The 16,771-nt window shown below is 34.3% G+C and overlaps 1 long non-coding RNA gene across 1 annotated transcript; it reads left to right on the forward strand.

The window, feature by feature from the left end:
- The first annotated feature begins 7,179 nt into the window (after positions 1-7,179).
- On the forward strand, positions 7,180-10,728 carry LOC116284031 (uncharacterized). Its single transcript, XR_012078883.1, has 3 exons — positions 7,180-7,239; positions 9,219-9,268; positions 10,564-10,728. It is a non-coding gene; the product is annotated as an uncharacterized lncRNA (long non-coding RNA).
- Positions 10,729-16,771: the final 6,043 nt, after the last annotated feature.

Consider the following 16,771-nt stretch of genomic DNA (forward strand, 5'->3'; position numbering starts at 1 on the left):
CTGGAGTTGCATTTGACACCTTAATATGAGATGTCTATTAGACATTCAAGCTATTATTAATTTATCGAGGCATTTGTTAATAATGAATTAAATTTTGACTCTTCCACGACATTTGACAATTTTCATAGATTAAAAAAAGATGCAAAAGTGAAAAAATGTAACTACGCTTCTGTAGTTGAAACGTATCTTCAGAGGAGCTCTATCTGGGCACTTACAAATCATGCTACAAATTTGAGAACCCAGTTTGACTTTACATAGCTTAGACTTAGAGCCAGCCTTTCCTACGCACATAGCTACGTGCTGGGTAGCAAGAAGTTGAGAACACCGATGAGATCCCTTTCAGTGGTATGCCAGCCTCTCGATGACTTTGTCCCAAACTGCTTTTCCAGCCTCATTATTCATTGCCCTCGAGCATTTTTCTCCAATATTTCAGTTATTTTCTGCTTTCTAAAGTCTTGTTCCCACCCCGTATCTTTACCCATGCTTATCTTTCAGTCTGAGAATATCTGGTTTCTCATTTTCTGGTTCTTTAAATTGTTCACCTGAAACACTTAAAACAATTACTCTCTCCTCCATGAAATTTTCCCAATGTTAAAATAAATTATTTTTTTTCTCATATGCTTCCATCACAGATTTTGAAAATCAATAAATATTTTACAATTCTACAATGTATTATAGTCTGCTATATCTGCCTGTTTTTTTTTTAAGTAAGGCTGCAGTGTTACTATGAACAGTATTACTATAAACATCATTTATCTTTTTTATTCTCCAAACACCTTGCACATGATAGGTGATTAGCATTGTATGATCATTTCATTCAGCTGAACAAATAGAGTATTTGAACAGAAGTAAAATGAAGCAATGAATAATGCAGGTTTAAAAAAATCATTCTATTATTGTAGACAACTCTTTATTATACTTTAAAAATCACCCCTACTTGTCCCCAGTCAGTGCTTGGTACCATGGGAGAAATTGTGAAATCCACAACTGTAATCATCCTCATCCTCATTTTTAACATCATGCATTTATTTTTATTTCTTGCTTTCAGAGATTGACACATTATGATTATATAGTAAGAAAATATCATGGCTATAACACCAACCGAACATTTAAGGAGTGCAGTAATTAAATCATGCATTTATTGGTGTGTATAAACATTATTTAAAGCCAATAAATAAGTTTATATTATGAAAGAGGAGCAATTCTTATGATTATACTGTGAGGGGACAGGGAATTGGTTTTTAATAATTTCTAATTTGCTCCATCTTTCCTATGTAAATGTCCAGATTTAGAATTGCTCATAGCTTCCCCAAACTTATTATCTGACCAATAGAGAGAATAATTAAATGCTTACTTCATTCTCTCCAATTGCATTGTTACTATTTATACAACTATAGGAAGTCATCATTAAGGACTACATGAATTATTCAAAGAACCATTATAAATAAGTGTGTGTAAACAGGAGAAAAATCTTAATAATTAAATTATTTTCCAAGTGTGGAAATGGAATCACTTTTATTATTTCTTAGCAATAATAAAGAAAATACAATATTTTGTCACATACTGAGATCATTAATTTGACAACCTGAACTATGCAATCTTCAGCCAAGTAAAAGAAAGGTAAAAAAATGGAGTCTAACCAGCTAAAAGTAATGTCGTAAAGTCCAATGAAGTAAAGCTGATACACATTAAACATTCTTTTTTAAACACCTTATTCCTCAGGCAGAACCAACCTACTGTTATTTAGATGTTTTTGTCATGCTTAAATTATTTCACAATCCAATATAGAATTGAAAGAATAAGTTGAAAGTAGAGAGAGGCTATGAAAGTCTGACAGTCCAAGAAGAGAATCAAAACCACAACAGAACGCAGAGCCTTTAAGAAAATGTTAATAAAGATAGACTCTGCAGATGCGAGTCTTGATTGAGCATGTATGTATTGTGTTATATTTAATATTGACCGTAATGACCTTACAAATGAGAAAACTGAGGCTGACAATGGCTAAAAGAATAGTTTATATTGGTTTGGATTATTTACTGTGTGACCAAGCTGGACTAAGGATATTCTCTGAAAAGAACATTTATTTTCACCTTGAAAACCACCTTGAAAATTAGTTTGAGATCCCGAAATGTTGGGATGGACTCCCAATGACTTTGACCCAGTCAAACATACATTTAGATAGAGCAGAGATACTGAGCTGGCTTCCTAGTTCCTTTATGAGAAAAGATAATGACAATGTCCAGTTTGTAAAAATCCTTTTCAAAGCTATAAATAAACAATGTATGTGTGAAGGGAAATGGGGCTGGCTGTCCAATGAATAACTGAGAAGCAGGAATATGTTCTTCCACAAGTAAACAAAGAATACACATCATTCACTGTAATGAAACAACATAGATTACAAATTGGGTCTTTAACTAAAAGTGAGCCAAAGATCTGCAGCCGATGCTACTGTTCATTTTTAAAGACACCACAATTTTTGCAAAAGAAGACATTACAAAACTTGAAAGAATAGCTATAATTCTAAAGTCATCCCAAAATGGGGTGAAAAGTGTTATGCTGCTTAATATTCTTTATCAAAAAATTTTCAGGAAGTAATGGTAAAAACACAAATGTCATGAAATGAATGGATATTTATCATTTATAAATTAACATAACAGTTACAGTCACCAAACCCGCATCAAAGCAAATAAACTCCTCCTTGAACCTTACATTGATGGTTGCTAGTTATCACCCAAGATAGATTTGGGTTTGTTGTTTCTCTCTCTTCTCTTTCCGTTCTTGCCCTGTTCTCTCTCTCTCCTCTAATCTATCCATCCATTCATCCATCCTTCAATCCAAGATTTTGGTATAATATAGTTTAATTGTTTTTTTTCCTCAACCCACATGATCAATCTCCTTAACATTTACTGTGCTTTTCCAGCATTTGATTGTCCTTGAATCTCTGCATCTACCCTTGTTCTTTTCTTTACTCTGCCATGCATCATGGGGTGACTGGTGCCATATTTTCTAAGGATTCTAATCAGCTGACGTCCGGCTATGACTCTTGGAAGGTGTTGTTGGGAGATAGCCAAGGGCAGGAAATGAATAGATGGAATTTATTTTATCTTGGATTATGAGGGAGTGGTTCTCTTTCCTCTGTGGATGCAACTTCTCCCAGGTAAACTCACTATGTATTCTACCTCCTCCGTCTACCCTGGGTCCAGATTCCCCCTCCCCCCACAAGATAACCTTCCTCTCTTGTGTCTCCAGCAGAGAGGTGATAGCAGCTACTTGATATTGCTGATTTCTGGGCTGTTCCACTCTCCTAATTTAGATCTGTATCTTTTCTGTCACTTGTAGAACCAATTCTCTGTGTTCAGGAAGTTTCCGTTATCTAGTTAGACCAATTAACACAGCAACCTAAACACTTACTTCCTCACTCTAAACTTTTTTTGAATGCAGTATGAATAAAATGAGTAATGTTTTCAGTCTATCTTCTGTTTTCACTGTGGAATAAAGGGACTTCTGGCTCAGCCAGTTGGGTTTCTTCCACTCCCCTGACCTCTAGGGGATTTGTTTATTGCCAGCTAATTTCTTATCGTGATAAAAGCAGGACTCGAGCTATTCAACTATATGAGTAAGGATGTTGTGAGATCGTTTTTGAAGAAAGAGGTGTATGTATAGCTGTTGCAGGTGCAGGAAATAGATGATAGAGAAAAAGACGAGTTTTAAGAAATATTACTATGTACTACATTTATGGAGTAAAATAAGCCAACAAGAGTTATTTTAAAAAGTGTTTTGTTTGTAGGGCTGTGTCTATTCAAGTACGTGTATCACATGAGGGTATTCCAGAGGAAGCAAGAGCTGTTGCTCATGATGGAAGTAACCATGGTCCATTGCAAAAATCTTTCTCATTCTCTTCCATCTATTTTTGCCTTCCTTCTGTTGGTCTCTTATTTATTTTGTTTTTCTCAAACATAAATTCTAAAACTGAAGTTTTGATTGATTCTGAAAATGTATTTAACAATAATTTTAATATGTGACATTTATTTTCTGCTGATTATATGATAAGCACTGGTACACATGCCTCGTATGTATTACCTCATTGAGTCCTTACCAGGGTCCTGTGAGTTCAGCAACGTTGTTATCCTCTTCCATAGCAGGAAAACACAGGTTCTGAAGTCAAATGGAAACTCTGCAGTCTGACTTTGGTTACTAAGCTTTTAACTACTATGCTAAATAGAAAATACAAGATTTACTGAATCTTATGAAACTGTATATGAAAGGAAATTTGTAAATTTCCAAATTTCTGATAAGGATAGTGCAATTTGGGAACAACGAATTTGCAAGTGCATAGTTAGTAGCATGTAGAAATAAGTAACTCCTAAATTCTCATGTTTAATTGTAGAAGCAAATTTCATAGGTGAAAAAAATATTTAGAATTTTCCAGAGGCCAACATTCTGATTATTTTCTGAGAGGTTTCTCTACAGAAAAAATATACTTGTTAGACTTGTTTGTTTAAGGATTACAAATAAAATCACAAAATAATTCTTTTGTGTATCACTTCCTTTGTATTCTAAATATTGATCAAGGTTTACACATAAAATCTTACTCACTTATTTCTCTTTTTCTGAATTTATTTACTCCCATGATTTTTTTCACACACCTTTTATTGATAAAAAATAAAACCCACTAGGAAATCATTATTGATTTGAAGATGACAAATGTACATAAATTCTTGATAGCTTTCTGGGATTATATTTCATGCTGAGATAATGGCCTAAGAATTCAGAGTGATGTTTTCATAATCATGTAGTTAAATACCTGATTATCTTAGATACAATTTGTGCTCTGTGAAAAATCTATGAATTTATTGTTGAAGTTAAAAAGTAGGATTTTACTTACAGTTTTTGCCTAAGCTTCATTTTTTATGTCTGCCTCTGGTCCTTTCACTCTGCTTAGAGTTTATTTTTTGCTTAAGATACATACACTCTTCCTGTTTTTCACCTGTGACCATCCTTCTTTTTCTAATTATAACCTCAGCCCTTAAAACTGTGAAGTTCTTTTTAGAGCTGAGTTCAATGTGTACTCATCCTTCTCTTATTGTTATAGTGAAATACATGTCATTCTCACTTATCTAGAGATCATGAAACCAACTATCAAAAACTAGGACAGCATCAAAATACAAAATACAAATGAGCTGCCAAAGTTTTCATTCAGACATCTACCATCAGGAATCTAGGAGCCATGGTGAGCACCATATCCAAACACCATCCAAAGGGTTTCTTTTGGAATTCCTTTTCCAAAACTCTTGCTCAGGAATTGGTCATTTGGAATCTGTTGTACATTAAGAATATTTCTTCTCAGTTTTCCCTGGAACTTGTCCATCACTCTTTCTGTGGATTGAATTGTGTCCCCCAAGATGGTATGTTGAAGTCCTAACTTTCATACTTGTGCATGTGATCTTATTCAAAACTAAGCTTTTTGCAGATGTAATCAAGTTAAGATATGACCATCAGAGTGGGCCCTAATCCACTATGGCAAGTGTCCTCATAAGAAGAGGCATAACTGGGCACAAATATACACAGAGAGGAGAATGCTGTGTGGAAACACGCACACACAGGGAAGATGGCCATGTGAAGATGGAGGCAGAGATTGGAGTTACACTGCCACAAGAAGTAGAAAAACGGGGGCCACAAGAAGGTGGAAGAGGCAAGGAAGGATTCTTCCCTACAGGTTTCAGAAGTGTGGTTAGCCAGTACCTTGATATTGGACTTCTAGCCTGCAGAAATGTGATACAATAAATTTCTGTTGTTTTAAGTTTCCCAGCTTATGGTACCTTGTTATGACAACCTTAAGAAACTAAACAACCTTTGGCTACAACCAGGCAATGTGCACGGCTTTATTAATACACACTCTATCTTGAGCTTGATGACTATCTTAGTCAGTTTGGGCTTCTGTAACAAAAATACCAAAGACTGGGTGGCTTAAACAACAAATATTCATTTCTTACAATTCTGATGTCTGGGAAGTCCAAGATTAAGGAGCTGACATATGTTATGTCTGGTGAGGGCACTCTTCCTGATTTGCAGATGAGTCTTCTTGTTGTGTCTTCACAGCAGAGATCAGAGAGAAAGAGAGCAAGGTCTTACGTTTCTTCTTACAAGGGCACTAATCCCATTCATGAGGGCTCCATTCTAAATATCTCCCAAAGGCCCCACCTCCTCATACCATCATATTGAAAGTTAGGATTTCAACATATGCATCTAGAGGGGAAAAATCATGAAGCCCATTACACCATACCTTTAGCCTATTCAGCAGACTTGTCTCTGCCATTACAGGTGCACTAGTAATAGTGCAATAGTGCACGTAAGTCTAAGAACTGGCATAGTCCTCATATCATGCATATGGATATAAAAAGTTCATCCACTGAAGCTCATGAATTTCATTCTCAGATTGACCTTCATGTCCTCATTATCACTCTTCTATTTTCATATCCAACTCTAAGAAAATTAGTTCTTCTGATTCCCCTGTTCCATAGATGATTAGAAGCAGCAAATTGAGTGGGGAGGAAGGAATTCAAGAAATACATTCAGAATGGCAATTATTACAGAGCCATGAGGTGGTAAGTTTGAAACCTGCCTTAGAATATAAATTGTATCACAAATAATCTTCTGGAGATTGGGAATTGGCCTTAATGTTTCAAGACTTATTTTTCTCATTTGTTTAATGGAAAACCATAATACCATTATGGCACTTAATGATGTAGCATTTGACAAGTACTTAGTTTAACAAATAGCAGGAAATACTATGAAAGTTTTCCCCTTTTTTTTTAATTTCATAAGGGATACCATCTAGTATCACCAACTATAAGGAAAAAAAAACTGTTCTTACATTTTTATTTAGTGCTTTAATTACTAAGCATGGATTAGACCTTGAATCTTTGACAAAATGATTAAACAATGATCAATAACTAGCAAGAACTTATGCAGTCCATTTTGGAATTTGTGTTAAATTTCTGTTGCAGCTGTAACAAAGTACCACAAACTTAGTGGCTTAGAAAAACACAAATTTATTACTTTACCATTTGGTAGGTCAGAGATCTGATACAGATCTTTCCAGGCTAAGATCAAGATGTTCTGTGTTCCTTTCTGTGGGCCCTAGGGGACAGTTTGTTTTCTCGTCTTTTCCTTTTTCTAGAGCCAGCCTGCATTCCTTGACTCATGGAGCTCATCGTGCATCTTCAAACCAGCAACACTGTAAGCCCCTAACCTTTTTTCTATAGTCACATCTTTTCCTTTGACTACATCCAGAAATGAGTTCTCTCTTAAGAACTCATGTGAGTAGGTTGGTCCCTCCCAGATAATCCATTATAGTTTTTCTCTTCTCAATGTCCTTAAGTTTAGTAGCATCTTGAAGGTCCCTTCCATTATGTACCATAACAGATTCGCAGGTCCATGGATTAGGATCTCTACTTTGGAGTCAATGAAGTTGGGTGGGAACATTATTCTACCTACTACAAAACAGTTTCCTTAGTCCTTTAAATGAATTTCTTCAGTTATACTGAATATTCATTGTATGGAATAACTAATTTTTAGAAACTCTGGATAAATAAGATTGAATATTATTTTTGGAATTTATTCTATTTGTAACAGTAGAATCTCTGATGCTCATTTTGATTCATGGAAGTATGTTGGATCCATCACATACCTAATTATTCCTGTTAGTGAAGCCTTCTTAAATACTATACTCATGCAGTAAATGTTAATTGCCTCTATTCCTTGAACTGTTTTCTGTTTGGGGTATCCATTCCCTATAATGTTTTCTAGATTTGGTAACTTTATCTGCTCCTTGCACTAATTTTAAATTCCTTGTCACTAAATGGAAATTTGTGAAATGTATTACTACAAATTTCAATCTCAAAATGTAAACTAAAAATAAGAAATAAAAAGTTTTCTGAATCAACATGTTTTTCAATTTCACTGTATCTAATTTTTTTAAAAATGGAAATAGCATTGTCTATTCTCCTATATTCTAGAGTTCTAAATAGATTAACCAAAGAGTAAACCTGCTATGAATACATTACAGTGTCTATAAGTTTCATGTGTATTTGAACTATGTGTGCTTTACAAACAGGAGTGCTAATATCTTCTTTGTGAATCAAAGATTCTGAATATTAAGAGTTAGACATAAAGAAACTGAGTTCTAGCATTATTAGATTACTTCAACATAGTTATAAAGCTAGATGCTAAACTAAATTTAATTCCCCTGTGGACTTAATAAACAACTTAGAGGAAGAAATCATATACTGAGACTGACCTGATTGCAAAGTGTATGTATGAATTCACTTGTAGTTTACACAACAAATATTTATTTGGTGACAGATATTTTACTAATTGCTACAAACAGAGTAGGGAATAAGAAAGATTGTCTGATGTCCTTTAGAGTCTACAATTGAGTTTAGGCAAATTTGTCACAGAAATGTACTTTTTTCCCTTTCAGAACCCTTCCACCATTTCAAGTTTCACTGATGTCCCCACAAGTCTCTTTCCCTTTGTCAACTTTAGATGACAATAATTCACCTAATTTGAGAATTAACTCTAGCTTTTATTATCAAATATATTCTTGGTATAATTCTACTGAAATGTAAAAATCTAGAAAAATAAATAAAACTTCAAAAGCTTAATGAAGGGTTCAAAATGTATGATTTCTAGCAAAATGGGAGATAGTTGGGATAAAATGACCTATAAATATATTTTAAAAGGCCCATTCTAATTATACTCAATACTAATTAAATTTAGAACTTAGCAATGTGTTTATTAAAACATGCAAATTTACTATTATAAAATTAGTATTATGAATAAAGAAACTAAATCTGTAACATTTAACCTAATTTAAATTTTCTAAATACTCTGAGTTTCTTTGAGAAACTGATGTCTCATTGAAATGAAGAGAAAGAAGTTGATGTTTTCTTTTATGAGTGTTGACTTTGCCAAATTGGAACAACTCTCCCACTGTCACCACCCCTGCCACTAAAGAAATAACTATGAACAACTCATTTTGTAAAAGTAAGGAGAGTTGAGTCAAATATTTTATTTCTATTAACAGCTGTTCCCTACTGATTCATTTTGTGAATTAAAAATAAATCACTCACTGATAATTTGTATTTACGTGCCACCTTTCTTCTGTGAAGCTAAAAAAGATTTAACATCTTTCAACTTCAATTTTTTCCCCACAGGTTAAAGAAAAAAGAATTATAATGCCAACCATTGCCCCTCAATGTTATAAGTAAGTCTTTAAACCACTTTGATGATTTATGATAAATATTGCCAAGTATAAAATATTATTATTAACTACACATTGATTATAAGATGTCCATCATGAAAGAATAACTTTATAACTTTGAAATTATCACTACTGTTTCAAACAGAAACAGTATTTGGTTAGAAAGAAGGCATGCACTTTGAAACTTCAAAACTGAAATGTCAGATAGTTACACATAAATGCAAGAGAAAAAGTTCATTCCACTTACCACTACTCAGAACTTCCTCCTCCCTACCCATTTTATTTTTTAATGCATTAAAATTATTCTTTGGGTAAAGTGTCCATTTAAATGATTGCTGTATTTTAAAAAACATTTTAAATGTGATGGGATGGCCATTCCTCATGCTGTCCAGGTGTTCTGGGCTAATTCTGATGGCTTAAGCAACCTCAGTGGCAGACAAAGAGACCGCAGGCAGTAATGTTAATCATAGGACAACATAAAGCCTAAAATCAATGCTTTTTTTGTTTTTCTTTTTCTTCAATTAAAGCAGTTCTTGCTTTATTAAGAATGCAAAGGTATGGAGAACTGTCTTTCATTCAAGAAAAATTTACTGAGATACCCCATAAAATTGTCTTTCTGCATCTATACAAATCATCAATATAGTTATAACAGATCTTAAAATGCAACATGGCTCATAGAAGAATCAACTTGTATTTGAATTTTTTATTCGATTTTTTTTCGATTTGTTATATCCTCTAAGGCATACTAACAAAGAAATAACTTCTTTTATCCGTCAACATTAAAATGGCCACTCTCTCTCTCTCTTTTTTTTTTTTTTTACAGTGATAGCCTGGTTTATTGAAAACAAATTCTTAGTTATTTCTAGTGTTGATCATGCTACTCTCTTTTTAAGGAGATAAAATAGACCGGACCTCTAACCAATGTTTCAGGCTGTGATTTTAGATCTCCTTTGAAAGACAAACAAAACAAAACAAAACAAAACAAAATATCTGCCAAAGATGCAAGGAACTGTTTTATTACTGAGAGAGATGGTGTCTAACTAATATGTTGATCTCATTGTAGCTATAATATTAAACTCAGTAGTTTTTAAATATTGAGGGTCTATTTCTTCTAATAGCCATCATTATCACAACTATCCTTAGTAAAGCAACACTTGGTGGCTTTATAATGACATCTGAATTGAATTCGCAAATCTCAGTATGATGATTAAGACCCACCCCTCTTATTTAAATGTGTTTTGTTTTTAATTTCAGTCTCAATCTCTAAAGTTTTATTTCCTTCTCTCCCCCAACTAAAGCCTAAAGTGGAAGTCCTTGCTGTTTGGAATGGAGGAAAGAAGGGATCCTTGGGCTGTAAAACAGACTTTACTCCCTCTTCTAATCTCTGGCTCCTCCATTGATTGTGACGTGGAGAAGGAACAATGTAAAATGCAAACGTTTCTTTACTAAACAAGTTCAAGTGACAGCTCTCTCCTGCTTGATCATCCCTGGTACTCAGTTTCCTTCCTGGCAGAAATGCCCAAATGCCAGCTCTTTGATGGTACGTGCATGGGTGGTTCAGAGAGGCTCTGTAGGCCCCCTCCCATCGTAAGTTTCCCTGCATTTTGGAACTCAGCACTACTACACTGAATTCCCACGCCTGCCTACAATTTCCCAGCCAGTGTTGGTGGCCAATCATCTTCCTCACGGCGGCTCAGCTCTGCCACCCTGTCAGCCCCAGCATGTCTCCCCACTTGTCTCGGGTTCCATAGATTTTACAGGGACACATCAGAAGGGCTGTTGGCTAAATAGATAAACAACATAGGAGCCAAATACCAGTCTTTGGTCCTTAATTCTTACAAGTACAACTAATCTTTACAAGTGATTCTCTTAAAGGTTTTACTCTGTTGGCTTTAAGGGAGTAAAGCAGTCTCCAGCTTACCTCTTTCTTTCCAGGGATACTGTACCCACTAAACAGCTTCCACGTGACTCTTCCCATTCTCTTTTTAAGTAGAATGAAAGCACTCCGATTAGCTGTGTTGATTCTGAATGGTTTATATGAGCATGATCTCTGAGATAGCGAGAACACACTATTCTTAGAACTCAGAGTTGATTCTGCAAATATTGATTGCACACCAACAACGGTGAAGGAACTGTTCTAGGTGTTAGTAAAATGGCACAAAATATTTTTTTCCCTGTGGAGTGAAAATTCCTGTGGGAAAAAACACTAAAACTGATTAAGGTTTTGGGAATGGAGCATTTGGAAAGCTTCGATGGTGGTGGTGCCTTTTAAAATAAATTAATTAGTGAAAGCAATGCTAGAAAGGGATTATTTGAGTAGAGGTACATTAAACAGGTAAAAGATCAAGCCTTAAAATAAAATGTTGAGGTGAAGTGGGGAGGGAGGGTACCAGACAGCTGGATGTGCCCCCAGAATGGGGGCTTGCACCATAAAACTTTTTGTGCTTTGTTCTTCCAATTGTTTTCCTCTTTCTTTGCTTAAGTCTTGGGAAAGGGAAAGTAACAAAGCTAACCTTTAACCGAGATTTTCCATTAACTAGTTTTGTGATGTTAGGCAGCCTCTCTGAGGCTCGTTCAGATTCACCATCTGTAAAATGGCAGTAATAACACCGATGGTATTGGTGAGTGTATGGGTAAATGAGGAAATTCAAAAAATTTAGCAATCATATATTAACAACTCAGCAGAGAAAGCAGATAACACTATTCTTGTTTAGCAGAAACAAATCTAGAATCCAAAATCAGATCTGTCTAATTCTAAAGCCTAGACACTAAACCATTGCACACAATGGGACCTACATTATTTTCCAGGCAGCTCACAGTGATTTCCTCGTGTCATACACATATGTCTATTTTTGTACTGCTTCTATTCTTTATTTTCCTGTGTCTTTTGCAGGAAAGCAAGGGATAACAGCTGCAAATAGGTGTTCCATTAAGAGACCAAAACTGTTTACTGCAGCGTCTTGAAAGGACTCCCTCTTTTTGTTTTTAATATCTTGTGAAGAAAACATTCAATAATCCATTCCCTCAGGCGGTTTCAACTTACTCAATTCCTAAAGGACGTCTTAAAGTGAAAACTTCACTAGGGTGTGTTTCCCTTGAAAGAAAGTGGTAAGGAGCAAGTTGTAGATTTCACCATCTGTACTTGCTAAGACACCTGCAGAAAAATAATTCTCACCATCCTTGGCTATAGGCTAGAGCTTTTATAAATATAACATGTGACAATGGTTTATTTTGGCATCTATTTACAATTGGGAGTTAAGTTCTGAACACACAGTCAGTATTTACAGGTTGTGGCAAAGGAGAAGATAACCTAAGTCACTGGTCCATCTGGTATCAGTCATGCCCCAAAACCCATTACCCTGGATTGAATAAAAATGCAATATCTGTACTCCTTACCATTTTTTTTTAAAACAACAACACAAAATTTCAGATGAATGGCTTGATAGTTATTTTAATAAAATAGTTATATAAGAACCAAGATCTTAGAAAACCATTTTTGTTCTTCAAATGCCTTTCAGAGTTTATAAACTCCTGGCACAGAAATAATAGAAACTTAGAACTTTTTCAGTCTAAAGATGTGAATTTCAAATACTTTTAAAAGTGGAACAACTTTTCACATTAAACTTAAGTAGTCCTCTAATATCAAAAAACAGGTAAGTGGGTGCTTCATTAGAATCAGTTTACTTTACAAGTTCAAGTTTAAACTATATGCATATGAAATCAATCCTTGAAAACAGTGAGCTCGTTTTGGTGAATACATGTTAACCGTGGTTGTTATGGCAGACAATTGTAGCTTTCCATCAGTTTCAGTATCCAGTTTATTTCTTATTTTTCCAGTTACACAATATTGAAAAATAGGAATCCACATAGATAAATGAAAGCAAATGGAAATCATTCTCATAGGACCTTTGGCACCCTCGAGGCACTGTAGACTTAAACAAACAGAGAAGTTTGAAATGGAAGTAGGAGATTTTTGTATTCGATTTCAAGATTCAATAACTTCTCTCATGCCTGGTCAGTCATAACAGAAAATTCTCAAAGCTGACAAATAAGCACACCAATTATATTTTAATATTATTAATAGAAAAAGAGTGAAGAAAATTCTTAATTTCAGCTAACAGTTAGGTGGCAAAGAGCACAGATCCCTGAGAATTAACTGCCATTGAGTTTAGCCAGGTCTCATGTGCTTCGTACTGAGCTGATCAGTGCAAGTGTATATAATTGGGCCTACATGCACCTGTCTTTATAAAAAAGCCAAATATAGAATGTTACCCTTTCTTTTCAGTTACATGTTTATAAGAAGTTGTATCACATGCACAGAGTTATCAGGAGAAGAAGCCTAATTTCTCAAGTCAGCACAAAAATGATGGCATAAGTGAGTGTTTACAAAATGTCAGTATTTGGTACATATCAGAGTTGAGCAGAAACTTCTAAACTTTTTGCTTTTACACTTTTAGTATTACTTAAAGAATATTAAAAATTTGAATCACATTTGTGGGAACCTTAAACATATGAAGAACACAGGTTGATGTTCAGTACTATTCTCTAGTTCAGTGTTACTATCTTCCAGGTGAAGCAACAAAAAGAGAGACAGAAGAGAGAGAAAAACAAAGAGATCGTATCTGAACATATGTTAACGAGAATCGAGATTCCTTTACATCTTTTTCAGCTTTACAGACAAAATTATCCCACATTGCTTTAGTCCAGTGGTTCTCATCTGACATCGTTTGATCCCAGTGGGACATTTGGCAGTGTCTAGAGACATTTATCATTGCCACAACTGTAAGGGAACAGTACTACTTGTCCTAGTAAATGAATTTCTGGGATGCTACTAAATATTACAATGCACAGAACAGCCCCCACAAAAAAGAATTTTGCTGCACAAAATGTCAACAGTCCCAAGGTTGAGAAACACAGCATTAGGCCACTAATACTAAATTCAAAACTTATATATTGTTATGTTTCTCTACTCGAAACTCTTTGGGAAAAAATCTTATTTCCATACCTTCTCATATTATGTAAATAGGATCTCAAAATAATCCTGAAAACTACATAACATTTGATACCTAAGTGTCCTAAAATGACAGAAATTACACATTCCACAGATGTTGCAAAGTTTCTAAGAGCACTTAGAATACTTTCCCTATAACCACGGAATCTAATGAGAATGCTTTGGTTCGACAGACAGAACAATAACACATAATCACTCTGTCTTTACATAATATTTTGCATGACTACTGCAATGCTGTTTTCAGCCACTCTACTCTGAAGCAAGGTTGTGAACCTCCATACACGCCAGTATTTTGTTTATACAAAGGTTTTGACATAGATGGATTGTATCAGTAACATAATTTACTCTGATTGTTCCCAACTTCAAAAATTTGAAAATAGCCTTCTTTGACTTGGGATTTTTAGGTCATTTCTTATAGGATGCATTCCTGTCCTGCATTATATCTCTGAAAATAACATATACTTTATAATTAACAGGGCGTTTGATATTTTTTAAAAGAAAAAAAACACCACCACAAACAGAAGGCGTGATTTTGCATGATGAAGGTTTGTATCATGCATAATTACAAAGCTTCGTAAATGCATATGCCATGTTACCCTTAATAGTAATTCACATGAGAGGCTTTTCAGCCATCATTGAGCAATGGAACACGGGAAGTTGAAATTTGAAAGTTAATGGCTTGCCCTTCTCTGACAGCACACCAGATTTTCACACTATAACTAACACTTTGCCTTATTCAACAACTGAACTGTTGACAAGGTCACTTAAGCTAGTCAGAACAGTAAAAAAAAAAAACACCAAGTACATCAAAAGCAAATGAATACAAAAGGAAAATAATAAAAATCAAAGGAAACAATGAAGTAAAGAACTCTAGCATTTCCATAATGCTGTGTCAAATATCCCGGTTGAGTTTTCCTATATCCTTTATGTTCTATACCAAATCCAGTGTAGGTTTTCCTGTTTGAGTATATATTTTAAGCTACTGAAGTACAAAAGTTGATAGTTGAGACCAAATGTTATTTTAAAGGAAGTTCTAAAGTCTTACGTTTATCATTTTAATCTTTCAATATCTTTGTATTTATTGTTTGACATCATTAGAAATATTATCAATGAAGATATTGATTTTTATGACAGTAACAAGGAAAATGTTTTTCATAAACATTAAAGACACTTCTAGCAATTTTTCCAGAGCCATTATCAGAAATGGGGCAGCATTCTAGGTGGGTTAGTATGCATTAGCTAATAAGTTCCGTTTTAAAACCCAGCCATCGTTTCACTCATCTCAATTCAGAATCTGCCTTCCAAGCCAAAGCCCATTTGGTGTTACTTGCCCTCAACCTGTCTAGAACATTAACAAATAAATCCGTATCGCATGGATATGTGCTTTGGTTTATGATTTTGGGTCTCCTGTCTTGACTATGCATAATTACTCTTACCAAAAGCATCATTGTTAAGAATCTTAGATACAGATGGAGATTTGAAAAGCTAAATATTTCAGCACAAACAGTAGATTTTAATGTAGTAAGTTAATTCGAGAGGAGTAAAGATCTTTGAAATTCATTATATTGAAAAGTTAAGGAATATCCAAATAGGGTCATACTTTATTTAGAACTTAATATATTTATTTCTCTTATGGTAAATTAATCTGTAAAAAAAATACTTAGCAAATGTAAACCAACTATATGCTTTGTATGCTTCAAAGCCTAGTGAATTATATGTTACTTGCAATTATTAAAATGTATATTCAAAAACCACCGTAAGGTTGACAGTATATGAGGAACAGGAAGATTTTATGAGAATAAATTGCTTTCAATGCATATCTAGAGTTTCTAGTCATTGGGGCCCTCTTATTCTATCTGCATGACCCTGATTTTTCTTGCCCAGAGCACGTGTTCTGTATACTTTAGAAAGGACTACATTTGCAAATCTATCTTATTTTAACAATTAACATTTTTTCATTAATTTTTCCTTTAATTTTGAGACAATGTAGTACAATGATTAAAAGGATGAGCATATCCGGATTTTAGTCTTGTTTCCACTGCATCACTTCATTGGGAGTTCCTCATCAGTAATATATCACAATTAATAGTATCTGACACTTGGATTTGATGACAAACAAGATAATGCTGTAAAGCAGTTAGCATGTTGCTTCCACATAAAAGGCTAAACAAATAATAGTTATTGCTATGTTGGTTTGAAACTATTAGTAAATTTATAATTAGTAAATGAACGGTTTTAAAAGTTAGTCAATTCAATACATTATGAATTAAATGAATACTTAATAAATTAGTGGCAGTAAATAAGAATTATAATGAATCTGGAAAAATGGCAAATCCATTATTTTTTAAGTCAGGCAGTGTGAAGAACAGGGTCTTCCCCTACCACAAAAAAAAAAAATCTGTAATAATACCACCAAAAACAACATTAAAATTTTAGAGCATCCTGAGAAGGAAATTAATTACCCCCTGAACATATATAAATATATTCTATACCAT

Source organism: Vicugna pacos, chromosome 2, assembly GCF_048564905.1.
Source record: "Vicugna pacos chromosome 2, VicPac4, whole genome shotgun sequence".
NCBI lineage: Eukaryota > Metazoa > Chordata > Mammalia > Artiodactyla > Camelidae > Vicugna > Vicugna pacos.